Source organism: Grammomys surdaster, unplaced genomic scaffold (assembly GCF_004785775.1).
Source record: "Grammomys surdaster isolate TR1022 unplaced genomic scaffold, NIH_TR_1.0 126219, whole genome shotgun sequence".
Taxonomy (NCBI): Eukaryota; Metazoa; Chordata; class Mammalia; order Rodentia; family Muridae; genus Grammomys; species Grammomys surdaster.
Genome location: NW_021621022.1, coordinates 3,082,648 through 3,091,532, shown reverse-complemented (window position 1 = coordinate 3,091,532; position 8,885 = coordinate 3,082,648).

Below are 8,885 nucleotides of genomic sequence, written 5' to 3'. Positions count from 1 at the left end.
TTGTGGTATGTGTGCATGCACTTGTGATGTGTGTGCATGCACTTGTGTGTATGCACTTGTGGTATGTGTGCATGCACTTGTGATGTGTGTGCATGCACTTGTGATGTGTGTGTATGCACTTGTGATGTGTGTGCATGCACTTGTGATGTGTGTGCATGCACTTGTGATGTGTGTGCATGCACTTGTGATGTGTGTGCATGCACTTGTGATGTGTGTGCATGCCAAGGCCATTGAATAGCCTCAAGTGTTGTTCCTCAGGAACACTGTCACCTTAATTTTGAGACAGGATCTCTCACTGAGACCTGGACTCTGATCAGTCTACTGGCTGCCCAGTGATGCTCAAGGATCCTCCTGGCTGGGCAGTGAGGCTTGATGATCCTCCAGTCTCTACCTCCTCAGCACTGGGATTACAAGTAGATGCCACCACTCTTGCCTTTTTTTTTTAAATAACAAAATGGGGGGGATCAAATTCAGGTCCTTGTTTGCAAGGCAAGCACTGTACTAAATCATCTCCCCAGCTTAGATAACTGAGTTTAAAACTTCTGTTGAAAACGTAAAACGGTGGCTCTTTGGTAGTGAGATGTGCCATTATCTTTGGGTTGCACAGAGTTCTCTGAATGTCCAGGAACCCCAAAGTAGCTGCTTCCAGCAAAAGGAAAAAAAATCAAACAGGGGTTTTCAGGAAGCAGAGCAGACCATGGCAAAACTACCAAATTTCAAAGTGTAAAACTGGCTCTCGGAAGGGCAGGGGAGGGGTTTGTCTCTTCTGAGATGCATGAAGGCTTTGGATGGCACAAGCGGAGATAAATTTTGATTTCCACCTCCTTGAGAGGCCTGGTACACAGTCATGCTGGAGCATAGGCCTCTGTTCTGCTGCCCAGGATGTCCAGGCTTCTTTACCTGAAGATTTGAGTCCAGTCACAGAAAGAAGAGAGCATTTGTGGTCAGGAGGAAGATGAAAAGGGGGAGAAGAAGGGAATATGGGTGAGAGGAAGAGAAGGGGCCAGAGAAGAAAAGAAAGGGGAGAGGGAGGAAGGAGAGAAGAAAAGATGAGAAAGAAAGAAGAGAGGGAAAGAGAGGAGGAAAGAGGAAGATGGCTGTCCTTTTCTCTTTCACTGGGTACCAGAGATCCTTGGAAGAGTTGGAATGAGGCCTTGCCTGTCTGCATGATTAAAGAAGCTTCCAAGACAAGGTTCTGGTGCAGCCAAAAACCTGATGTGGGAGCTAAAAAACATTGTCCCTTCCTTGCCTGGGGCTTCTGGTGAAGCCTCGCCTCACGGGCAGGTGATTGGTGCGTAGTAAGCCATCCAAGCCTCAGCCATCCAAGCCACACAAGCTATCAAGCGTTGATAGATCCATGGAAACTCAGGGGATGGAAGCAACCAGAATGTACGAGAAACTGATTCATAAGACCAGAGCAATAAAACTGGGTGCAGCCTGTATTGTGCTGGCAGAGTGGCCAGGGGTGGGTGGAGTGAGATTGGGAGGTAGAAGGGAACAGAACTTTCCAACATCTGTCATCAGGGGGTATGTCGGCAGGGAGTGGCTTGGGATGTAAAAAGGCTTTTTCAGGTCCTGGGAGCATGCATCCCAATTCTGCTCTGGGGGAAGTCTGCTCTTCTTCCTGTCCCTTTTATCTTGATGGGCCTAAGTTCCATCCAAAGAGCATGCAACCATCACTATAGTTTACTTGGGAGTCCTGAGGCAGGCAAGCCTACAGAGAGCTCAGCAACCCAAGGGCCCTCTTGGCTTGAGCTACTGAACACATGCACTTCTGTTAACCACACACCTAGTAGCTTAGAACCCCACCTACATCAAACTGTACACACAGTCCTCTCCACACAGCAGTCGGGACACTATGGCTTCCATCCCTCCTGCAACCTTTAATGACTCCTCATTTGTGGCCAGACACATCCTGAAAGTAGGAGTGGTGAGACAATGCCCCCTAGACTGGTTTTGGGTGCACGTGAAGCAGGGCAAACTGTTCTCTGAGTGAACTTTTAGGGAGAATCCCATATTTACCATGATTGAGCATTCATATGATTAAAATCAGATGCATTATGAGAAAGGATATGCACAGTAAATAAAGCCTTACATAACCCAAGCTTGTCAATCAAAACATAAAATTACCCACACTCTGCCCAAGCAACTTAACTCCTCTTCTTGGACCCATGAAAGGAAACCCTGGACAATGACCATGGCTCTTGAGCTGCACGCTGGCTCTGAGCCCTCTTGCAGTGTGACTAACCTGTACATCCCTTTTGGCTTAGAATAAAACTTGCTACTTTGGTATTTGTATGTGCTTCTTCAGTTCCATATAGAAGATGCTGAGAACCTGGAGACTCTGGGTCCAGACAGAGACCATTAACAATATTCTTTCATTCTAATCTCCCCAGATAGTGAGGCCTCAGGGACCTTGGGACACAGTCTATAGTCTTTTGGTTCTTCTCCAAAGAATCTCCAGTGAGGAGTTGGATCAGTCAAACTTAAGGAAACCATTGTGGAAGCCTGTAATGTCATTGGGGGACACTGCATTTCTACAACTATAGTCTCTTGAGCACATAGCTGGCTGCTCATTTTCTGAGCTGTTCTCCACACTAAAACAGCCCTGCCATTTGAAGGCACAGACCTGGCCATGGGACACATAACTACAGAAAACTGTGACAGCTGCGATGGACCAGTCAAGGGATATCACAGCCCCCATAGATGAATCTCTGCATTTCTTAAGGAGTATCCCATTGACCTCTGGATTCCACACTCTAAGACTGGCCCCCTTGCAGCATCTAAAGTAATCCATGAGGATGGCACCTGGACTCACAGATAAGCAGGGTTTGTCTAAGCTGGCTTGTCCATTTCTGGCCCTATTAGACAAGTGGCTTCTCTATGGTACAGGAGTAGTCCTGCTTGCTCAGAAAGCATAACGAACAGTAAGGTAGTGAGTGGTGCACAGAAGCCTACTGGAAGCCATTGGGTGAAGATAGGTCTTCCATCTTTGTCTTAGTCACCATTCTATTTCTGTGAAGAACACCACAAGCAAGGCCACTCTTACAAAATAAAACATCTAATTGGGGGCTTGATAACAGTTAGAGGCTTAGTCCATTATCAACATGGCGGAGAGCATGGAGACAGGCAGGTATGGTGCTGCAGAAGGAGCTGAAAGGTCTACATTCTGCTCCACAAGCAGAGAAAGAAGATGGAGTGGGTCTTCGCGGGCTTTTGAAATCTTAAAGCTGAACCCCCCAGTGACACACTTCCTTCAACAAGGTCATATCTCCTAATCCTTCTCAAATAGTGCTACTCCCTAAAACTAAGCATTCAAATATATGAGCCCATTCTTGTTCATGGGAGCCGTTCTTATTCAAACCTCCACAATCTTCTCAAGAAACAGCCTTAGCCTGGGAGATTACTCCAGCAGAGGAGGCTGTCCCTGGATCTCTTCTTGCCTTGCCATGCATAGGCAGTCCCCAGATGTTGCGAAGAACATGGCAATGGGGTCGCCATGATGGTTGGCTTCCTCCCTTTTCTTCTCTGCTCATTGCTCTCCTCTATAGGAATTTATAGTGAAGCCAGCTAAGAAGCTGCAGCCCTTTAAGCTCCTCTCCACTTGGCTGCCCAGAACCTGCCTGTGTAGAGCTGAGAGCCTGTGACCCTTGCTGTATTCTGTGCGACTATATGCTTTGTGAACATGCCATCTCTAGTCCCTGTCCCTGCCTCCTTACAGAGCTGCCTGTTTCTGTGCCTAGACAGGGATGAAAGGTTTGGTTTGTTCTCTTCCTTGGGACCCTCTGATTCATTCTCTGTGGAGTCACAAGGCTCTGAGGGAAGAGAAATGAAATCAGATCAGCTATATGCCTGGCCTTCCTAAAGTACCATCTATACACAGCCCATTTGGGGTTGGAAAGATGGCTTAGTGCGTAAGGCTCCTTTCCCTGTAAGCATGGCATGAATTCCATTCCTGGAACATTAGTTAAAAATATATAAATAGATTTATTTTTTTAAAAAGTAGAAGGCTGACTATTGTAATATGTATGTATAATCCCAGCCCTGGGGATGTAGAGATAGGACCCAGGGGCTGAGCAGCCAGCCTAGCCTCCTTGGAAAGTCAGCTATAACTACCCAGAAAGTGCTGGACTTAAGAGGAAATAGGATGCCTGCGGTACACAGCAATGCTCCCAGGCTTTCCAGGTTCAGGACTTCACCAGAGAGACACTAGAGCTGGTACGTTCAGTAGGCTGTGTCTTGCTCTGACCCACAGGGATCTGGCCTGCCCCTCCAGCAAGACTACTTTACTGAGTTGCTGACCCTGACTGTCAGAAAAAGCAGCTTGTGAGAATGTGCCAAATCCCTCTCTGGTTCTGCTTCCTGAGCCAAGAAGAGCTTGAGATATATGGAATGATCCACCTTCATGTAAGTGCTGAGGAGGACTGGAGGGTGGGTGGACAGGTGATCACCTCCCCTCGGTCATTCCTGCAACACTTTGCTTTCCCACAGAAGTCTTTTGGAGTGTCTTTTCACCCAGGGACTGAATGAAGAATAGTCTAAGCCACTGTGTTATTTCATTCCCGGCATTTCAGGGCATGTGACAGAATTCTAGCCAGATGAGAAGAATGTAAGAAAGCTTTTTCATCCATTAAAGGAATGCAAATAGGACACACATTGCATCTTGCTTTTGGGTGTTGTCCTGTGTGTGTATGATGTTTGGTGCAGCTGCAGCCATAATGTAGCCATGAGGAGAAAGTTAAGATTTTAGAGTCCTTTTCATCAAGTGAGTTAATCAACCATACCTCTGGAATTTCTGTTAGATGAGCCAAGAAGTCTCATCTCTTTAAATTCACTTTTAGCATGGAGACCTTTATCTTGCGTCCAGGAGCACCCTAACTGGTAACTGTGGCCCCAAATGCAGCTTTGACCTAAAGGATAAATGTGATAATGAGCATCCACAGAAGATGCAGCATCGTTTTGCAGTGCCTGCGTCCACAGTAACTAGCTCTGCTGTGACTGAAGCTGGCACACGGGATGGCCCATCAGGCATCCTGTCACAATACAGATGAGGAAATGGAGGATTAGGGAAGCTAAGGAACAGGACTTGGTAGCTCTTTGTGTCCCACAATGGGCTTTATGTAGAACACTTGACTTAATCTTTATAAAAATAACCCAGTATCCTAAGTTTATAAGTAAGGTGAAGCTGAAGGAGGTGTCAAGCTGGTTAATTTGACATGCCAAGATGGTTATTTAACATTTCATAGGTCACAGAGGGCTTTGAGAATGTGCATAGTTATTCACTGGAGAGAACCGTCTAAAGGACAGAGGTGTGTACGTGAGGGGGACTCAGCTCGCTCGGGTGAGTAAGTATCAGTACACCCAGATCAGTCCTCAGGCTGTCCAGCCTCTGTACCTCTCCTTGGTGACAGGCATCTTAAAGGCACAAATTAACATATAGCCTAGACTTCCTGGATCAGAAGTTCTAGGTCAATGGTCCTCAATCTTCTTCATGCTGTGACCTTTTAATACAGTTCCTCCATCGCAACTCTCAGATTGAAAACCCCTGCTTTAGGGTGAGGGCAGTGCGTAGAGCCCAGTGAAGTGAGGTGCCTTGGACCCAAACCTCAAGTTGATAACAATGTAAACTTGAATTTGAGAAGCATGACTTTGTACCTAACTGTTTTCTCCTAACTAGAATTCTCTCACCAGGGGAGCTTCAGGTCACCAGCAAGACTGAGTACCTCTCCCTCTCAGCACTGCAAACTGATGAAAGAGCAAACAAAGACTGTGTCCGGCCACAAAGAAAAAAAAAGGCCAGTCACACTGCCCAGCCTAGACTGCCCAGCCTAAACTGCCCAGCCTAGACTGTTTGGTCCTGAAGCAGGGAACCATGCTAAATAAGGTTGCTTCTAAGACTAAAGGAAGTGTCTTTGATCTAAAAGTCAGGACGGTCCTGTGAGGGCCACATGGGTGACTCACATTGTTGCTTATGCATTATTGCAACACAAACACCTGACAGAAGGGACCTAAAGGAGGAAAGATGTCTTTGTCTCCTGTTTCTGAGAGATTTTTGTTCATCATGGCCATGGTGGAGAAGGCATGGTCCTAGGATTAGGCCTGTCTGTGGTGGTAGGAGTGTGAGCTGGAAGACAGTACACATAACACTTGCCCAGGAAGCCAAGAGGGCACCAGAGGTGGGCCACACTGTGACCTTTTAAGGGCTCATACTTAGTGACCTACTTTCATCAGCTAGATCCTTCCTCTTAAAGGTGCCATGACCTTCAAAACATAGTCACAAACTAGAGAGCAAGAGTTCAGTCATGAGCCTGTGGGGGACATTGCCAATTTAGACCATGACTCTCACTCACAGAACATAGCACCCCCAGCTCGCACTAGTCAGTATCAAATCACAACCATAGGAGGCAAGGAGCACCTAGAAACCGGGTCACGATGTCAGCATGGAAAGATAGGGGTTGGTGTAATGGGGGGAGATGTCTGCAGTCACCTATACTGTGCCAGACACCCAGGTAAGTGACCCTGTCTCAGCTTCCTTGTGGAACCTTCGTTCCCTAGGGCCTTAGGGAATTTAAGCCTCTGAAAGATGAAAGGGTTCACCCAAGGCTCCTGCAGCTGTTGAGTAAAATACTAATTTGCTCTCCTCTGGGTTCTGAGTTCTTTGAGCAACCTCACCCCGTATTCATCAGAGTGTATCAGGAAATCAGGCTCTGCAGAGAAACCCACATAGCAACATAGACATCTGTTCTGCACTCTTGGCTGTGGCTGGCCCCTGACCAGGGCTCTTTGCCCGTATTGCTTCTGTAGCCTTCCACTTACCTCTTGACTCACCTGTCTCTTGCTCTGGTGGCCAGGGACTTCCTACTCATTGTCCCTGCCTCACAGCCTAGCCAAGCTCTGAATGTAGCTGGTGCCCAGCTGATGTCTACATGTGATGTTTTCAGAGATGCTGGGTGAAGGCCCTTATCTTTTGGAAGAGGAAACATAAAAAAAAGGATCGATATCCTCCCCATGAGTCCCCAAGGCCCCAGGCCATGGCTGACCAAGTAAACCCCAGATCTGAGGCAAGTGAAAGCCCTTTTGGTTGCAGAGTGGTTGAGCTGTATCTGCCCAGAATCTCCTGCAGGCCGCAGGGTGCTTACTCAAGAACTCATGCTGACAGACTGATTTACTGACTAATTTATGTGACATACTTATGGAGTGACACAAGTCTCCTGGAGGGAGTTCAGAGGAAAACAGCCATGATGATTAAAGGATTGAAAAGTGGGTTCTTCAGGGAAAGGTTCTGAGGACTGGGCCATGGGAATGGAAGGTACAGTGGCCTCCTTCAGGCTACCCCTCATTCTCTACCATGTAGACCAAAGCCCAGAGAACAGAGCACTCCCGGGCCAGCCAAAGCAGGGTCCCACATGTGACTGATAGACTACGGGTCTCCTGCCATATCAACTTTTCCTCTTAAACATATACACACATGCACAAACATGTCGTACCCATGCCTACATGATTGCCTGGATGCACACCCACATGTAAACCATTCTCTCTCCCTCCATCTCTCTCTCTCTCTCTCTCTCTCTCTCTCTCTCTCTCTCTCTCTCTCTGTGTGTGTGTGTGTGTTTCTCTCTCTCTCTCTTTCTTTCTTACACACACACACACACACACACACATCCCGGTACACAGAGGTAGTGAGAATGACAGATAGCTCCTGTCTCCTGGGTTATGAAAGCTATGAAAGCTAGCAGGCCTGTCCGAGGTCATTCTGATTGATAAGAGGATTTTTAGAAGTCTCTATCTCTAAGAGGGTAAACACGGATCCAATCACACTCCTTCGGAAAGTGGGGTTGGAGTTCCCACTTTCTGTCTGCATGCTTTTCTGAGCATACACCTTCCTGAGGGATGAGCTGCAATCTTCCTCAAGGGTTTGGCCATCGTTGTATCATGATGAGGCAGTGGCTTAGGCCTCTTGCCTCTCTCTCATCACCATGTAGCAGTGTGGAGGGTGGGGACTTCCCCTTAATGGAGGGAGCTTTTAGTGCTCGGTGAGAGGAATGCAGGGTGTGGCCCCCATGAGAAAGTCGAAGCTCAGGTTCAGGAACAGTGATGACCATGCTGGAGCTGGTCTGAGGAACCTAGACTCAGCATGAAACCTCAATCGCTGGCCTTGTGACCTTCACAGAATCTATTGCCCCACCTTTGGCTTCTCCATCACTGAACCTGGCCCAGGGGAGTGGCACTATCCCCACCCTCTCTAGGAGCCCTTGACTGTGAAGAATCCTCAGTTGGACCCCATGGTCCTTCTAGAACCTAATCTCTCTGCATCTTGGTTACTTCTCGTAGGAATCAACAAAAGATTCAAACCCTGAGGCTAGTCTAGAAGATTCCATAAAGCCATATCCAGTTTCCTCTAAGCCCTTTTTTTCCCTTTCTTTTTTGCCAGCCTAGGGCATTGTGTATGCTAGGCAAGCCCTCTACTACTGAGCCCCAGCTCCAGCTCTCCCAGGCCCTGTTTTGACACTCTCTATTCACACAGGTTCTGCTTGAGGTCTAGATCTTCTGAGAAGCAAACTGGACCCATTTCTGGGTACCAGCCCCACCTGGACATCCTCACTTCTGCAGGCCAGCTGACACCTCTCCTTCTACTGTGAGACCCTAGTGTTCTGGGAAGGAATTTTCCTCTTGCTGGCTCCAGAGACTGCATCATTCCCCCTGCAGGTCCAGGTGGGAGGACCGGACAGGCTACAGCACTGACACCCATAAATCAACTGGCAGGAACCTGAAACTCAGCTGCTGTAACAGCACCATGTTTCAACATGATCTGCTCCCAGCTCAGCAGGCAGCAGGGAGGCAGTGGAGCCCTGTGTCTCCATCGGCATCTGCAGCAGAAAAGCCTC